Genomic DNA, 19,420 nt, shown 5'->3' with positions numbered 1-19,420 from the left:
CGGGTGTGGGTGGTGGTTGTGGTGGTGGTGTGTGTGTGTATGTGTGTGCACGCAAGCGTGCATGTATGCTCCAGTCCTAGGGCTTGAACTCAGAGCCTGAGTGCTGTCCCTTGGCTCTTGAGCACAAGATTGGCACTCTTCCATTTGAGCCAGAACTCCACTTCTGTCTTTTGGGTTGCTTAATTGAAGACACGAGGCTCACCAAAGTGCAATGCCTTTATACCTCTGATCATATAACAAGAAGTCTTCCCCTTTCTTTGTATTTGTTATCATCGATGTTGCTTTGTTTTCTCTACTTTTTTCCCCCTTGTTTCTTCCTTCATCTATTTCCATGAGAGCCAAGAAATGGAGGGACCAAGAGTGAAGAAGTACAGCAGTGGCACTCACTAGACACTATGTTGGAAGTGAAGACACAACCTGTGGGTGGGGAACACAACTTGAGGGAGGGAAAACCTGTGAGAGAGCCAGGGAAGGGGTGAAACTGTCCAACAAAATAAAGTACTCTTATTTTGGGGGTGGGGGAAGATGGGAGGGCAGGGATGGTAAGGGGAAACAAAGGAGGAGGCAACAATGCTTGATAAGAAATGTATTCATTTCCTTGCTCATGTCATTGTAACCCCTCCATACGTATTTTCAAAATTAAAACAACTTATTAGCCGGGCACCAGTGACTCATGCCTATAATCCTAGCTACTCAGGAGACTGAGAACTGAGGATCGAGGTTCAACACCAGCACAGGCAGGAAAGTTTGTGAGACTCTTATCTCCAATAAACCTCTAGAAAACTGGAAGTGGTGCTGTTGCTCAAGCAGTAGAACGCTCGCCTTGAGTTGAAGAGCACAAGGACAGCACCCAAGCCCAGAGTTCAGTCCCCATGAACGACAAAAAAATTTTTATTAATAAAAAAGTAGGGCTGGGAAGGTGGCTCAGTGGTAGAGCGCTTGCCTTGCATGCCTGAGTCCCTGGGTTTGATTCCTCAGCATCACATAAGCAAAAGGAAAGAAAGCCGAAAGTGGTGCTGTGGCCCCAGTGGTAGAGCGCTAGCCTTGAACTGAAGAGCTAAGGGACAGCGCCCAGGCCCAGAGTTCAGGACCCACGACTGGACCCCCCCCCAAAAAAAAATTACTCTTCTTACCACACTTATGCAATGTAACCGTTCCTTTTTTCTTTTTTCTTATTTTGTGGGTGGTGGGACTTAAACTCTGGGCCTGGGAGCTGGCCCTACGCTCTTCAGGTCAAAGCCAGTGCTCTACCACTTGAGCCACAGCACCACATGCGATTTTCTAGTGCCTTATTGGAGATAAGAGTCTGGTGACTTTCCTGCCCTGGCTGGCTTTGTACTGTGATCCTCAGATCTCAGCCTCCTGAACAGCTAGGATTACAGGCATGAGCCACAGGTGCAGGCTGGTGTACTGTAACCCTTATGCATGTCACCATTTCCCTAACAATTTGTAAAAATCAAAAGAGAGAGGGAAGGGAGACAACATCCCCTCGTGCCCGACAAAAATTGAAATGGAAGCCACAGTACGTAGCAGCCTGAGAAGTGAAACCCAATGGGCTTCTAACCGAATTGAGATTCTTTGAATGTTTGTGCGATGTTAATCACAAAAACAGAGGGACAGGTTTCTATTGTCACTCCTTTAGAGGAATGGGAACAGGGAAAGGGAGAAGAGAGGCAGATCTTGGCCTGACCTGGGTGGGAATATGGAGAGGAGACAAGAAGCCTGACCTCCTCCTTCCCCTCTGTCTTTACTGTCCAGAGGGTGGGAACTTAGGGGTCTGCCACTGGGACATCCCATTGTCACAGTCACGCCTCCCGGAGGAGCAGAGGGCAGAGCACTGGCAAGCATGACAGCTTCCCTGCTCGCCTCTCTCATTCTGTTCCTGGCAGGCTTGGGCAGCATACTACCCGCAGGGGGCGGGTGGAAGTAGTCTGACAACCTCAGCTAGCAGGAAGTCAATCTCTGCTGCTGGTAGGTAGGGAGGGCTCCAGCAGAAAAAAAAAAAAAAACAGAGAGCTGACTTTTCCTGCCCAAGTGCAAAAGAGGCCAGTTTTGTAAATGTTAGGTTTTTAAAAAGAGGTATCCGAGTTAAGAACAGCAACACACATGTGGTATTCAGGTAAGGGGTAGGTTTATTCAGTACGTCTGCTGGGACCAGGCAAGGTTGGCACTCCACATGGCTGGGAAAGGCCTGGGAAAGAGAGAGAGCTGTGAAGGAGAGGAAAGAGAGAGAAAAGAATGAAAAAAGAGCTAGAAAAAAGCAGAGAGAGAGAGCATCTGGGAAAGAGAGAGAGCTGGGAAAGAGAGAGAGAAAGAGAGAGCTGGGGAAAAGACCTAATATAGAGCTAGAAAAGAGAGAAAATAGCTAGAAAATAAAGAGCTAGAAAAGAGCAGAGAGAGAGCAGAGAGTCTGGGCCTGGGCTAGGCCTTATCTAGGGTATGGGCAGAGAAAAGTGTGGCCACATCAAATTCAGATGTGACCTCAGTGGATGCAGAGGTGACCTTCCAGGTGTCCCAGTTGCCTAGGTAATGCAGGGACTGGGTGAAGACTTTGCTGCAAGGAGGGTGGAGTCTGCTAGCCATCCAGGAGAGGACCTTACAGTAAAGAGGGTGGGGGGAGGGGTGGGGAGGTCCATCCACTCCCCCCCTTATGAAGTTAAAGAAGCTCAGGGATGGACGCCCCACCCACGACACTGCGACACTGCCAGAGTGATCTGCAGAGGACTCAGGGCAGGGGCAGGGGGTGGGCTGGCTTAAGACTGGCACCCCAGTCAGCTCCTCAGGGAACTTTAGGCAACTTTCCTTTGTCTTGTAAATGTCATCATGGCAATGACTTAAGCACCCTGACAGAAAAAAGAATAAAGAAGAAGAAACAAACACTCACACCCCTAGCAGGCCTGCCTGAGTTGAGGCCTTGAAATCAACCCCAGTAAGGCCACTAAATTAATAAAAATCATTCTAAGAAACTATTGACGGAGGACCCTTGGGATGAGGTGATTAGGCTGTGTACCTGTGAGGCGAGGTGGCCATGTGTTCCAGCTTTGTGCAAAGATGTTGCATTAACTCGCCTATCTGCCTTCCTAGAATTGAACATAGAGGAAAGCAGGATAATTTCCAGGGGAAATGAGGCCTGGGAAAGTACCACCAAGAATTCAGAAAAAGACAGCCAGACAGCTTCCTAATGAATGGCTCCAGTGAAGTCACATACACATCCTATTTTCTTTGTTTCTCAGTCCCTCATAAATGAACAGTTACTAGGAAAGAAAATTAATAGGTGGGGTTTGGGGTGGAAGGGAAAAGAGCAGCTCCCTTCTTCTGTGCTTTTGCCCAAACAATGAGTATACAGTGTGTGTATCACACTATATATAAGTATATACGTATGTGTATAAATACATATGTTTTTATGCATTTATTTATACATATATGTATAAATAAATGAATATATGTGTGTTTATACATACATACCTATATGTATAAATAAATTAATATGTGTATTTATATATGTACTTATATGTGTATGTGTATGTATATATGTATATATATGTATGTATACATACATACATATATATACATATATACATATATACTGTATATGTGTGTATATATATATATATCACGTACATAGACAACAAAAGCCAAAAGTGGCACTATAGCTCAAGTGGTACAGTGCTAGACTTGGGCCAAAAAGCTGAGTGGCTGAATGACAGTGCTCAGGCCCTGACTTCAAGTTCCAGGATTTCCCATCCCCCAAAAAATAATGAAAAAGGAGAGAGGGGGGAAAAAGAAAGAAAGGAAGAAAGAAAGAAAGAAAGAAAGAAGGAAGGAAGGAAGGAAGGAAGGAAGGAAGGAAGGAAGGAAGGAAGGAAGGAAGGAAGGAAGAAAAAAAGAAAGAAAGAAAGAAAGAAAGAGAAAGAAAGAAAGTGTTAATGATCTGTTTTCCTTACCTGTAAAGTAATGCCCCAAACATCTAGAAATTCAGATTGTAGCAAAGATATACAACTATTTGTGCATAACTCAGCTGCCACATCCCCCCTCCCCCACGCACTTTAACCCTGAAAACACCCAGGAAGTCAAGGAGCTTTGTGCTTTGTGTATCTTCAAGAGTACCCACACTGTGTTAGAGTATGTCCTTATCTGTCTGTCTGTCTGTCTGTGTCTGCCTTTTTTTTGTCTGGTTGTCTGGTTGTCTGCTTGCCTGCTTGTTACTTACTCCATAAAACTCCACCAGAGTGACTCCTCCAGAAATTCTTATTCAATGATCGAAATCAATGACCCTAAGTGAAGAGTCCCTACATTGAAGTGTAGGTCACTAATCCTCACCTGTGTTTGGTGACAAGAAGAACTCCATACCAATAGTCTACCTTAATACATGAGCACAGGGAAGGAATAGTTTATTCAGGTGATCTAATCAGTCACACTAATGGGTCACTTGCTCCCCCTCCATGTCTCCCTCTGTCTGCCTGTCTGTGTGTTGGTTTGTGTGTGTGTGTGTGTGTGTTAGTGGGCGCACCTGTGCGCCTGTGTGTCTGTCTGTTGTTTCAGTTGATCTAGTTATACTTGTGGATCTCTCGCCCCCCTCATCTCTCCCTCTGTCTGCCTGTGTGTCTGTGTGTCTGTCTGTCTATGTGTCTGTCTGATTAGTCAGTTGGTGTAGTTAGACTTGTGGATTTCTAGCTCCCACTCCATCTCTCCATCTCCCTCTTCTCTGCCTGTGTGTTGGTTGGTCTGTGTGTGTGTGTGTGTGTGTGTGTGTGTGTGTCTGTCTGTCTGTCTGTCTGATTGTTGATTCAGGGGACCTAGTTGGACTTGTGGATCTCTCGATCCCTTTCCATCTCTTCCTCTGTGTGTCTTTCCATCGGTCGCTGGGTCTCTGTCTCTGTCTCTCTGTTTCTGTTTCTCTGTCTCTTTCTCTCTGCCTCTCTGTCTCTGTCTCTGTCTTTCTCCCTCTCTCCCCTCTCTCCCTCTCCCTCTCTCTCTCTCTCTCTCTCTCTCTGTCTCTCCCTCCCCCCACTCTCTCTCTCTTTCTTGCTTGTCTTTGTGGACTCCTGGAAGAATTGTATTTCAGGCCCAGCGGGCTCTGCTTACTCTACTTGCCAGCCTGGAACCTGCCAGAGGCAAATTCTTCCTCAGTGACCCCAAAGGAAGGAGGGAGTAGGAACCAGGACCCCAAAATAGACTCTTATCTCCAATGAATCGCCCACCCTGCCTGCCCACCAGCCCATGTCAACCCACACAGAACATGAACGCCCACATGAGCTGAAGAACATGCAAAGACTCAGTTTAGAGTCTTCTCATTTTGAACGTTGACACTCGGTCTGTAAACATGATGGATGCCCCTTTCCCTGCTGCTGCCATTTAGGCCCGAGGTTTTAGGGAAGCACTCTACCACCCAGACACATTCCCAGCCCACGTCCTTGAGAATGTCTCAAGGATGGATGGCTAATTTTACTCAATCATCATCTGGTTTCCAGAAGGAGAAAATGCCTCTGCCCCCCTCCTGCAGTCCCCCCCCCCGGGCGTCTTGCACACAAGATGGCAGTCCTTCTTATGATATTGGAGCTGCTACACCACACCACACCACACCACACTGTGGCAGAAAGTTCCTCCTATTGATTGTCTGGCCTCAGGAATTAACTCTCTCCCCAAGCCGAGATGAGCCTAGGCCACTTTTCCTTGGGAAAGGATATCCATGAGGACAAAAATAAGTCCAAAAACAGAGCAAACTTATCCATAAGACAGGTAGAGCACAAAACCTCTTGGTTGGTAAAGAAAAACCGCAGGCAAAGGCTAACCAGCCGGGTGGTGCTGGTGGCAATGGTTCACTGCCCATAATCCATCTGAAGTGCTGAGTGAGGAGGCTGAGACCTGAGGATAATGGTTCAAAGCCAGCCCGGGCAGGAAAGTCCTTTTGAGACTGTGCATCTTGATGAGTCACCCAAAACGCCAGAAGTGGAGGTGGACTTGGGGGAAAATGCCCTAGTGAAGATTTCCTGGAGGCTGAATTAGTACTGTGTAATGAAAGAACACAAGGTCCCAGAGGACAGTACTGTACCTCTGGTTCTGGGTGGGCAGAACCCGGTGCAGACTCATTATGGTGACAAGAAAAAAAAATCACAGAGGTGGGCTGAGAATATGTCTTAGAGTGCTTGAAGCCCTCGGTTCAATTCCCCAGTACCACATAAACAGAAAAAGCCAGAAGGGGCTCGAGTGGTAGAGCACTCACCTTGAGCAAAAAGAAACTCAGGGACAGTGCTCAGGCCCGGAGCCCAAGCCCTGGGACTGGCCAAAAGGAAAAAGGAAAAGCAAATGATGATAATAATGAATTATAACATATATGTATGTGTCTGTTAGAACTCTCACTACCCACTACCGTGTTGGTGAGGACTGACTGACTGACTGACTGACTGACCAGACCTATGTTTTGCTCCTCCTGCCACCCCATCCACCTTGTCGACGGCAAAGCCCTGCCATCTAATGGTTGTTTTGGGAATTCCAGTTTTCTCTCACGAAATGCATGAAAAACCACGCACTGAGAAAACTGGTCCTAAGTCCTTCTTTTCCAGGCCCAGGCTGGCTGGCCTTGAGAGAGACTGCCTTCTTTTCAGAGAAGGGGTGGGGTGGGGTGGGGATGATGATGTGCCTGGTTGGGGTATGGGGCCCATGCATAGGCAGGCAGGCAGGCAGGCAGGCTCAGATTGAGATCTTTGTGTTTTGGAGCACCAGAAGCTCAAGCCCCAGGATTGACTGGTTAAGTGGAGAGAGAGGAAAGGGAGGGAGGGAGGGCGGGTGAGAGAATTCAAACTCAAGAGAGAGAGAGAGAGAGAGAGTGACAGACAGACAGACAGACAGACAGACAGACAGACAGAGAAACAGAGACAGAGACCTCGATGTCATGAATTGGCCCTGGTGGCCTACATGCTCTGTCGCATGAGATCTTTGAGTTTCCTCCCTCCCTCCCTTGTGCATACACACACAGTCACACAGAAACACGGAAATGCCCTCTGCCTCCTCTCCATTTGTTAATGCTACAATGTTAATACTACAATTATCCTGAGCCTTAAGTATTTTTATATCTCCTAATTCTATATACATTTCTTTTCTGAATAGGATATTTCGTTAAAGAACATATGTAAATTAATAGTCAATAGGAAGAGCATATGAAATAAACTCCTCTTTACTATCTAAGAACAAATAAAAAGAAAATTCATTGATGTGACCATTATATGAAAAGACGACACAAAATATAGTAATGCATTTGTGGAGAAATTGATACGCTCCACAAAGCGGATCTATTTGTACAATACTGCAATCATTTTAGCAAGCAAGTTTTCAAGTCTTCAAAACCTCAAAGAGAATTGTACATGATCCAGCCGTTAGATATTTATGTATGTATTAAAGAGAAGTAAAAAACAAAAAAAAAAAACTTGTTTGGACAGGTAATGTATGTCATTGACAGTGCACTGGAACAGTATATATGAAACCCTGAAAATAATCCCCAAAAATAAATTTGAAAAGACACACTATAGAGGATATATGCTGGACAAATTCCTGTAAGTGAATTTTATATCTATTTTATTTATTTATGTTTATTGTGAAAATACTCTACAGAGGGGTTACAATTTCATGGGCAAGATAATGAGTACATTTCTGTTCAAGCATTGTTGCCTCCTCCTTTGTTTCCCCTTCCCATCCCTTCCCCTTTCCCCAACCCCACCCCCTTCCCGCCAACCCCACCACTACCACCAAAACCACCATCACCACCACCACCCCACCAAAGCTGTTAAGTTCGTTTATCGACATAACGACTTATACATCTCATTGTTGTAATGGGTCCACCTGTATCCCTATTTAAACAATTCGTTTTTCCCTTCCCCTCTACAAATTATACCAACATAAAATACGGTGAAAGCAGGGGTTATACCATGTGGGAGGGACATACAAAGCAACAAAGAAATCATCTTATACATATGTTAGAAACAATCGCAAGAAAGAAATAAAACATTCAAATCCTCATCTTGGGGTCCATGTCGCCTAGCATCAACTTGTGTGACAGTTAATGTTTGTGTCACATGTATACTAGTTATTGCAAATAAGGGAAACCATAGGACCTATGTTTCTTTGGACCTGGCTTATTTTTCCAAGTTTTTCCATTTCGCAACAAATGGGGCAATGTCATTCTTTCTGATAGAGGCATAGAATTCCATTGTTTACATATACCACATTTTCTTGATCCATTCATCTACTGAGAGATGTTTGGGTTGGTTCCATTTCTTAGCTAAGGTAAATAATGCTGCAATACATATAGTTGTGCTGGTAGCTTTAATATAGTCTTATTTGTGATCATTTGGTTAAGTGCCCAAAAGTGGGATTGCTAGATCATAGGGGAGCTCTATGTGGAGTCTTTTGAGGAACCTCCATACTACTTTCCAAAATGGTTAAACAAGTTTACATGCCCACCAACAATGCAGTAAGGTTCCCTTCTGTTGATAACACATCTAGCATCTGTTGTTATTAAAGTTCCTGATTATAGCCATTCTAACTAGGGTAAGGTGGTATCTCAATGTTGTTTTGATTTGCATTTATTTTATGGCTATGGAGGTTGAGCATTTCTTCATGTGTCTATTGGCCATCCTTTTTTACTATTCAGAGAAGTTTCTCTTTAAGTCTTTAGCCCACTTTTTTATTGGGCACAAAGTGGAAAAACCTCCCATGCTTCTGGATTGGAAGGATAAGAATCCTGAAGATGGCAATATTTCCCAAGCTATCTACGAGTTCAATGCGATACCTATCAATATTCCAACCTCATTCTTCAAGGAAATAAGAGAGGCCATCCAAAAATTCATATGGGAGACCACCCGCCCAATCGTGATCGCAACGACCCGGCGGGGGGCCGCCCAACCCAGCCAGCAACCACCCCAACTGAACTCGGACTGCAACAACAACTGACGACCTACAGGAATCAGCAACCAAGCAAAGACAGACACACCAAAACAAGATTGAAGAGCAGTCTCCTGAACCCCCATGCGAAAATCACAGAGAAAAATCACAAGGTTTACCACTACCCAGGACAGCAAGCTCACCTCAAAAGCCAGCAGCCACGCAGGGGAGAGCCCCAGTGGGAGCAAAGCAGGAATGGAAGACAAAAACTACATCCAAGGGTTGCTGGAGGCAATGACTCAAGAAATAAAGCGAGAAATGGATCAGAAATTGAAAGAGCACAAGGATGAACTATCAAAAGATATACAGGATATCAAACAAAAATTGGATGCAAAAATAGAAGCTGCACAAACCTCAGTAAGAAGTGAGATAAACGCCAAATTAGAGGTAATGCATACTGATCTCACCTCATTAAGAGGTGAGATCAGTACTCTGAGAACCAACATTGAATCCATAAAGGGATCCATTTCCACCATGCAAACCACAATAGAAGCCACGGTCAACAGAGTGAATGAAATGGAAGGTAGAGTGTCAGATACAGAAGACAGAATACACCAACTGGACCAAAAAGTGACAGATATGGAAAAATCACTCAAATTAAACCAAAGGGAAATTCAAGAGCAAGCAGATAATGCTAAAAAATTTAACCTTCGCATAATCGGAGTGGACGAAGGTGAGGAATTCCAGAGCAAGGGAATGCAACACCTATTTAACAAGATAGTCAATGAAAATTTTCCCCACCTCAAAAACGACCATCTTAACTACATCACAAAAGCTTATCGAACACCCAACAAGCAAGATCCCAGGAGAAACACTTCTAGGCACATAATAGTAACAATGATGGATCTGAATAATAAGGAAACAATCCTGCATGCAGCAAAAATGAAGAAGGAGCTATACTACAACGGGAAAAAAATTAGAATCACTGCAGATCTCTCCACACAAACAATGAATGCAAGAAAAGCCTGGGAAAGCACCATACGAGCCCTGAGAGCCAATAACTGCCAACCCAGACTGATATACCCGGCAAAGCTAGCATTCACATTCGATGGAGAACTGAAAACTTTTAATAGCAAAGAAAAACTAAATGAATACATAAACATTAAGCCAGCATTACAAAGAATTCTAAGAGGGGGGACACAACCTGAAGAAAGCAACCAGGAACTGGGACCTGCCCCAAACAGGCATTACTCAAAGTCTAACTGAGCAAGCACAGGAGGAAAGGAAAGAAGAAAAACTTAGGAAAACGGAATGGCAGGGACAACAATGCATCCCTCTATACTTTCTCTTAATATAAATGGGCTGAATTCGCCAATTAAAAGAAAACGAACTGAGGACTGGATCAGAAAACAAGACCCATCCATCTGTTGCCTTCAGGAGACCCACCTCTCAGCCAAACATACAAACAAACTCAGAGTGAAGGGGTGGAAAAGGATCTACCAATCAAATTCCCCCAATAAGAAAGCAGGTGTAGCTATCCTGATATCTGACAAAATAAACTTTTCATTAAAATCAGTACAGAAAGACAAGGACGGACACTACATATTAATAAAGGGAACAATCCAAGAGGAGGATATAACCATCATCAACTTATATGCCCCAAATATTGGTGCACCCAGATATGTTAAACAAATGCTCTCAAACTTACAGAATAAAATAGATCCCAATACGATAATACTAGGAGACTTTAACACGCCACTCTCACCAAAGGACAGGTCTACCAACCAGAGGATTGGCAAAGAAGCTACCGAATTAAGTGAGGCCATACTTCAAGCGGAATTAACTGACATCTACCGAGTATTTCACCCTAAAACAACACAGTACACATTCTTCTCAGCAGCTCATGGAACTTTCTCCAAAATAGACCATATCATAGTTCATTCAAGGAACTTAAGCAAATACAAAGGGATCGACATAATCCCCTGTATCCTATCTGACCATAGTGGAATCAAGCTAGCTCTCAATAACAAAGCATACCGCAGAAATTTCTCTAATACATGGAAATTGAACAGCACACTCCTTAACAAGGCCTGGGTAACAGAAGAGATCAGAGAAGAAATAAAGCATTTCCTAGAACTCAATGAAAATGAAAACACCTCACAAAGAAACTTGTAGGACACAGCAAAAGCAGTCCTGAGGGGCAAATTTATTGCCCTCAGTGCCCACATCAAGAGAATGGAGACAGACCAAGTAAATAATCTCATGTTGCAACTAAAACAGCTAGAAAAACAAGAAAAAATGGGACCTAAAGCTACTAGACGAAGCCAGATAACCAAATTGAGAGCAGAGATTAACCAATTAGAAAATCAGAAAACCATAACCAAAATAAACCAAACAAAAAGCTGGTTCTTTGAAAAAATAAACAAAATTGATGGCCCGTTGGCAAGATTAATTAAAAAAAGAAGAGAGGAAACCCATATTAATAGGATTAGGGATGCCACGGGAAACATCACAACACGTACCCAAGATATCCAAACAATTCTAACAGACTACTTTCAAAAGCTATACTCTCTAAAGGAAGAAAATCTGGCTGAAATGGATGCATTTTTAGAGAAATACAAGTTACCCAAACTGAGCAAAGAAGAAGTTAACCAATTAAATAAGCCAATATCCTATAATGAGATACAGGAAGCTATCAAAAGTCTTCCAACAAAAAAAAGCCCAGGACCAGATGGATTCACAGCAGAATTCTATAAGACCTTTAAAGAAGAACTAATACCCATACTCCTCAAGCTCTTCAGAGAAACAGAGAAGGAGGGAGCTATCCCAAACTCATTCTACGAAGCCAATATCACACTCATCCCCAAACCAGGCAAAGACCCAACCAAAAAGGAGAATTACAGGCCAATCTCCTTGATGAACACAGATGCAAAGATCCTTAACAAGATTCTAGCTAACAGAATCCAGAAACACATAAAAAAAATAATACACTATGATCAGGTAGGCTTCATCCCAGAGACACAGGGATGGTTTAACATACGTAAGTCAATAAATGTAATCCAGCATATCAACAGAGCCAAGGTCAAGAATCACATGATTATTGCCACAGATGCAGAAAAGGCCTTTGATAAAATTCAACATTCATTCATGCTAAAAGCTCTGGAGAAAATAGGAATAGAAGGAACATTTCTAAAAACAATAAAAGCCATTTATGACAGACCAATAGCCAATATTATACTTAATGGGGAAAAGCTACAACCAATCCTCCTAAAAACAGGAACAAGGCAAGGATGTCCACTGTCTCCACTCCTCTTCAACATAGTCCTAGAACCCTTAGCCAGGGCAATAAGGCAAGAAAAAGACATTAAAGGGATCTGCATAGGGAAAGAAGAAGTGAAACTATCCCTTTTTGCAGACGACATGATACTATACCTCCACGATCCCAAAAACTCCATCCCCAAACTTTTAGAAATCATAAGTCACTTCGGCAAAATAGCAGGATACAAAATAAACCCACAAAAATCAGTTGCCTTCCTATACACTGATAACGCACAGGAAGAGAGGGAAATAAAGGGAGCAACCCCATTCACAATAACCTCCCAAAAAATAAAATATTTAGGAATTAACCTAACCAAAGATGTAAAAGAACTATTTAATGAGAACTATAAAAAGTTAAAGAAAGAAATTGCAGAAGACACTAGGAAATGGAAAGACCTCCCATGCTCCTGGATAGGCCGACTTAATATAGTAAAGATGGTGATACTTCCAAAACTAATATACAAATTCAATGCAATTCCTATTAAAATCCCAATGACGTACATCACTGAAATACAGAAAACAGTCCAAAAATTTATATGGAACAACAAAAGACCTAGAATAGCCAAAACAATTCTAGGGGATAAAGACAATATGGGAGGGCTATCCATGCCGAACTTCAAACTCTACTACAGAGCTATAATCACAAAGACAGCATGGTACTGGCACAAAAACAGACCCGAAGACCAATGGAACAGAATAGAAGATCCAGATATAAATCCACAGGCCTACAGCCAGCTGATATTCGACAAAGGAGCCAAAGACATACAATGGAAGAAACACAGCCTCTTCAACCGCTGGTGCTGGGAAAACTGGGCAGCCACATGCAGAAAACTAAAAGTGGACCCCAGCCTATCACCATGCACCAACATCAACTCAAAATGGATTAAAGACCTTAACATTAAACCTGAATCTCTGAAACTACTGCAGGACAGAGTAGGAGAGACACTTGAACTAATAGGCACAGGAAGGAACTTCCTGAACAAAGTCCCAGGGTCACAACAAGTTGGAGAGAGACTCGACAAATGGGACTACCTTAAAATAAAAAGCTTCTGCACAGCTAAATCTATCGCAACTAAGCTAGAAAGACAACCAACTAATTGGGAAAAAATATTTACCAGCAATATATCAGACAAGGGGTTAACATCCTGTATATACAGGGAACTCAAGAAACTAATCCCTCCCAAACCTAACAAACCAATTACTAAATGGGCAAGGGAACTAAAGAGGGACTTCTCAAATGAAGAAATAAAAATGGCAAAGAAACACATGAGGAAATGTCCATCATCCCTGGTGGTGAAGGAAATGCAAATAAAGACAACCCTGAGATACCACCTTACCCCAGTCAGAATGTCCCACATCCACAAATCAGCCAACGACAAATGCTGGAGGGGATGTGGAGAAAGAGGAACCCTGTTACACTGCTGGTGGGAATGTACACTTACACAACCACTTTGGAAAGCAGTCTGGAGGGTCCTTAGAAAGCTAAAGATTGACCTCCCTTACGACCCAGTCATACCACTTCTAGGCATCTACCCTGAACAACAGGAACCAATATACAAGGACACGTGCACCTCCATGTTTATTGCAGCACTGTTCGCAATAGCTAGGATATGGAAACAACCTAGGTGCCCCACCACAGATGAATGGATCCAAAAATTGTGGTATCTATACACAATGGAATATTATGCAGCCATTAGAAATGACAAAATAATGGCATTTGCAGGGAAATGTATGGAGCTAGAAGGAATCATGTTGAGCGAGGTAAGCCAAGAACGAAGAGACAAACAGTACATGGTCTCCCTCATAAGTGGATGCTAAATCCAAAAGGTTAGGTGATACGACAAAACTAACAGGACTTAAGAAACAAAGAACTCCCGCTCATCTGGTTGAACCACTACTAAATATCCTCATGCTGCTGATCACAAATATGGTATATAACATGTGAACACTGTTATATATTACAGACTGTGGTAGACAATTTGCTCCAGGGAAGTTAGAATGAACTTGTGACTTTGAAATTATGTAATCATTTAATCACAATCAAAAAAAAAAAAAAAAAGAACCTCGGGGAAGGGAGGGAGGGAGGGGATGGTAGGGGGAAAACAATGGAGGGGGTAACAATGTTCAAGAGGAAGTGTACTCATAACCTCACTCATGTAACTGTAACCCTCTGTATAGTAGCTTTACAATAAAAAAAAATTTTAATTCCATTTAAAGATGTTAAAAACCGAATAAAAGCTAAATTTTCTCAAAAAAAAAAAATTCATATGGAACAATAAAAGACCCTGAATATCAAAAACATTCCTTAACAGCAAAAAAACAGTGCTGGAGGAATATCAATACCAAATTTCAAACTCTACTACAAAGCCATAGTAATCAAAACAGCTTGGTACTGGCATAAGAACAGACCTCAGGACCAATGGAATAGAACTTAAAACCCAGAAATGAACCTACAGACATATAGCCATCTAATCTTTGATGAGGGAGTTAAAAAAATAGAATAGAGGAAAGACAGCCTCTTCAGTAAATGGTGCTGGCAAAATTGGTTAACTACTTGTAGAAAACTAAAGCTAGATTCTTATATATCACCCTGCACCAGAATTAACTCCAAATGGATCAAAGACCTCAGAGTCAAAGCAGGCATTCTGAAAACATTATAGGATGGAATAGGAGAAACCATAGGTCTCCTTGGTACAGGCCGAAAATTTCTTAATAGAAACCTAGAAACACAACAAATCAAAGAGAGGTGGGACAAATGGGATTGCATGAAATTGCTGAGCTTCTTCATGGCAAAGGGTATAGCTAACAAGATCAACAGAAAGCCCACACATTGGGAGATCTTCATTAGCCATACAATGGACAAGGGTCTCATATCTAAAATATACCTGGAAATAAAAGAATTATGTCTATTTTAATGTCTGTTTTAATGTTTGCAGCATTTCTATTTGAAGAAATGCAAGTTTGTGAAAATTAGGCTTGGAAAACCTATGATTGTACGATTCATTTCCAAAGCACTAAAATGTATACAATAAGAGGAGATAATATATTGCATGTGAATTACATGTCAGCAACAAAAACTATTTTTAAAAATACTTCACATAATATGCAGAATACATAGAAAGATGTTTTTGGTGTTGGCTAAAAACTTTGTCAACAACAGTTTTTGAAACAAAGATGTGATTTTTGTTTATTTTGAATGTATACAGAGATAGCTCAATCAACAAGTGTATGTGATAACTGGAATAGCTAGGTATTATATATCACTTATAAGTGATAATATTATCTGGAAGAAACTTTTAGCAAATGACAGAAGACACAAATCTATGCATCTGAATTTTATGAAAGGCATATATTACTTGCTTAATCCATTGTTTTTCTCTACTTTGCTAGGAAAAACTGTATTCTCAAGATAAGAGCCATTAGCAGTGAAAAGAAACAAAATATACAACCATCTTGATTTAATTATGAAAACAACAAATGAAATAAAACAATTCCACTTAAGTGAGTCCAATATTAGTGTCTATGAAGATGTTCCTGAATGCCAACATCCATTGTATTTTTGGAATTTTAATTTCTATGAACATATGAACACTAGAAGAAGAAAACAAAAATAGTCTTACAGCGAACCATCCTTGGAATAATTTTCTTAATTGTCTTGAAATTACAAAAGAATTGATACCATTCAGCAAATGATCCTTTCTATGGAAATCATTTAAAAATGTTTATCACTTATTATAATTCAAATACCAAGGAAGGGTAATTTTATAGAATCATTACAAATATCATTTTATTTCTATCATAAAATAGAATAAATGACCAGTCCCAATATATTATCTACTTATCATTATTCTTAATTCATAATCATTACCTGAATATCTTAAACAATCTAAATTGTCATGTCTTTAACGTAGACATAAATATTCTGTAATTTTACTTAATATTTTCCAAGGGCATGTATTCATTTTTCTAAGAAATGTTCACAGCAGTTAAAAGATCCTTTTGTGAAATTAATGTGATATATTTTGTTGTTGTGGGTGTTGTTTGCGAGTCCTGGGCATTGTCCCTAAGCCTTTTTATGCTCAAGGAAAGCACTCCACAACTTGAAGCACAGAACTAATTCCTGTTTTTTAGTGGTTAATTGGAGATAAGAATCTAACAAGTACTTTTCTGTCTGGACTAGTTTGAAAACAATTCCAAAATCTCAGCCTCCAAAGTAGCTAGAATTATAGGTGTGAGTTACCAGACCATGGTTTGATGTATTTTTTTTTAAATTTTAATTATGTTTTAAGATGTTTGTTTCACGATAATGTACATCATTCTACACATAAATTTAGATATATGTATGTATTTCTGATGACAAATTCTCTCTAAAAAGTATGGCTTTCTCCACATAACTTTTATATACATATATATTTTTTTTCTGAACACAAATTTCCTCTAAAAATTTTATGCTACTAATTTTCACCTTTTTCATTTCAAAGATATACAGTCTATTTTTCTAAAATTTTCCTATAGTAAAATAACTAATATTTCAATAGAAAGTAGAGTTTATTACTTTCAAGGAAATTTTAGATATGCACATGATATTGTAGTAACATTTACACTATATTACTTAATAAATTCTGTTCAAACTCTTAAATATTTTTGTGTAATGACAGGGAGAGAAGAAGTTAATTCATACTCTTTAGGAATTTGCAATGCTTCAAAAATCTATTCCATAATTTGATATAAGCACATATTCAAGCTACCTGATATGGTTCAGATTCTTTCTTTCTTTCTTTCTTTCTTTCTTTCTTTCTTTCTTTCTTTCTTTCTTTCTTTCTTTCTTTCTTTCTTTCTTTCTTTCTTTCTTTCTTTCTTTCTTTCTTTCTTTCTTTTCTTTCTTTCTTTCTTTCTTTCTTTCTTTCTTTCTTTCTTTCTGGGGGGTCCGGTCGTGGGGCCTGAACTCTGGTCCTGGGTGCTGTCCCTCAGTTCTTCAGCTCAAGGCTAGCACTGTACCACTTGAGCCTCTGCGCCTCTTCCAGCTTTTTTCTTTTTGCTTATGTGGTGCTGAGGAATCAACCCAGGGCCTCAGGCATGCAAGGCAAGTGCTCTACCACTTAGCCACCTTCCCAGCCCCAGGTTTTTTTTCTTTATTTGTTCAAAATTTTAATATGGATGCATAACACTAGTAACATTAAAGTTATTAATCAAAAAACAAATAATAGTAATATCATAGACATAGAAGACTTTCAATAGTTAGCACTTATGTTGCAAATAATAATTTTATGAAGATGTTGATGACCACAGTGTACCCTGATGATTACAATGTTGTGATTGAAAAGTAAAATATTTAGATATTTTTGAAGCTAGATTTCCTACACTGAATACATAGTAATAAACAGCATTGGATTACATACAATAAGAATAACCAGAGTAGAGTTTCAATATCAAGAAATACAATCACATAAACAGGTAGACAGTAAAAACACTAATGTTATTCCTGCAGTCTCTCTAATGTATCCTCACTTTTCTTGGTCTTATTGTTTTCTTATACATAAAATCATTTATTTCCACATTTTGATGGACTAACATGTAGTTTTCAACTTAGTGTGATTAGTTCAAATGATATTCTCATATAGATACTATTCAATAACCTATGTTTTCCAATGTTATATTAAGAGTATGATCTTTAATAGAACTGTAAACACATGACACAATTTACATAATACCACTTACATATCTACAGTTGCCTTAAAAGGACACAGGCCTTAGAGCCAGGAGGTAAAATTTATTTTTATTTCTGCATGAAACAATTTGTGACTTTATACCAGCAAATTGAATTTGACTCTTTCCTTATTTGTAAGACAAGGTGGAAAATGTAAGGACTCTTCACTTTTCTTTTTTCTTGCTCTAGAAGTAAAAAAATATATTCTTCAATATTCCTGGTAAATTACATCCATTTACAGATGAGAAATATAAGACCAACCATCAATGTAGTGAGTAAATAATAATACTAGAATTTTTTGGGGGGCGGTTCCTGTTGTGGGGCCTGAACTCTGGGCCTGGATGCTGTTCCTCAGCTCTTCAGCTCAAGGCTAGTGCTCTAACACTTGAGCCACAGCGCCGCTTCCGTCTTTTTTTCTTCTTGCTTATGTGGTGCTGAGGAATTGAACCCAGGGACTTAGGCTTGCAAGGCAAGCACTCTACCACTGAGCCACCTTCCCTGCCCTAATACTAGAACTTTTGTCTGAGCTCTTCACTCTGTGTACATATAAAGAACAGTAATTTGGTGATGGAGAGAACCAATATGAAAAGACTATGGGGATAAAAATCATACTTTGTAAAAGGTTGTTTAAGACTAGGATACCAGTGATGTTTACATGAAACAGGCTGGTGTCAGGGCAACAAAGGATTACATAGAAATGATATTATAGACAGAAACTGTGAAAATCTTGATCATTCATCTTATCTAATGGGTGGAGTAGAAAGGTAAGAAGAAATCTAAAGTGCTTCTATATCTCTGGCCAGGCAACTCTGTTAGTGATATTCTTGGTGATAAGGATTACAAGTGGAAACGATGGATTTAGGGAAAAAAACTCTGATAGTGCTAAAGTTTATATTAAACAGATGCAAAGATAGGTCGGTTTAGACATCATCAAAATATCGACAACCATGAATATGAAAAACAATAATAAAATCAGGCATTATTAAAGGGAAGAGGCAAAAGAAGTTCTGAGCAATGTGAGCACCAGTGCGGACAAGATTAGAAGAAAGAGATAAATAAGGAAACAAGAAAGTAATAAACACAGATTTACAGAAGTAAAGAAAGGAAAGAATTTGCAGGAAGAAAAGGTAAAAACTGTTACAGAGATATTGAAGGAAATATGCTATTTGGATTTGAAAACTAAAAACACATAGACAAGTTCAATAAGAACAGTGTTTTGGTGAACTGGTAGAGATATAAGTCATAGTGGTGAAATTTTTAGATATGAATGTGAAGCCATAAAATTCTCGATCCATGAAGTCAACAGATCCCGTTTATTTTAAATGTTGGGAACAAATGCTTTTATCCTGACCTTAGAAGAATTATACAGATGTAACTCTCATGAACTTTACTTAGAGGTATTCTATGAATATTTTTGAAAACTTTGTTTAGCTAGGAGATTACAGATTGCACTACAGCCCAGAGAATACTCATTTGTCCTAGAGTTTTAATGAGTTAACCATTTATCCACATCCGTTT

Source organism: Dipodomys spectabilis, unplaced genomic scaffold, assembly GCF_019054845.1.
Source record: "Dipodomys spectabilis isolate Male_0828 unplaced genomic scaffold, ASM1905484v1 ptg000159l, whole genome shotgun sequence".
Classification (NCBI taxonomy): Eukaryota; Metazoa; Chordata; class Mammalia; order Rodentia; family Heteromyidae; genus Dipodomys; species Dipodomys spectabilis.
The sequence above is the reverse complement of the archived record's forward strand: the minus strand, read 5'-3'. Positions refer to the sequence as shown.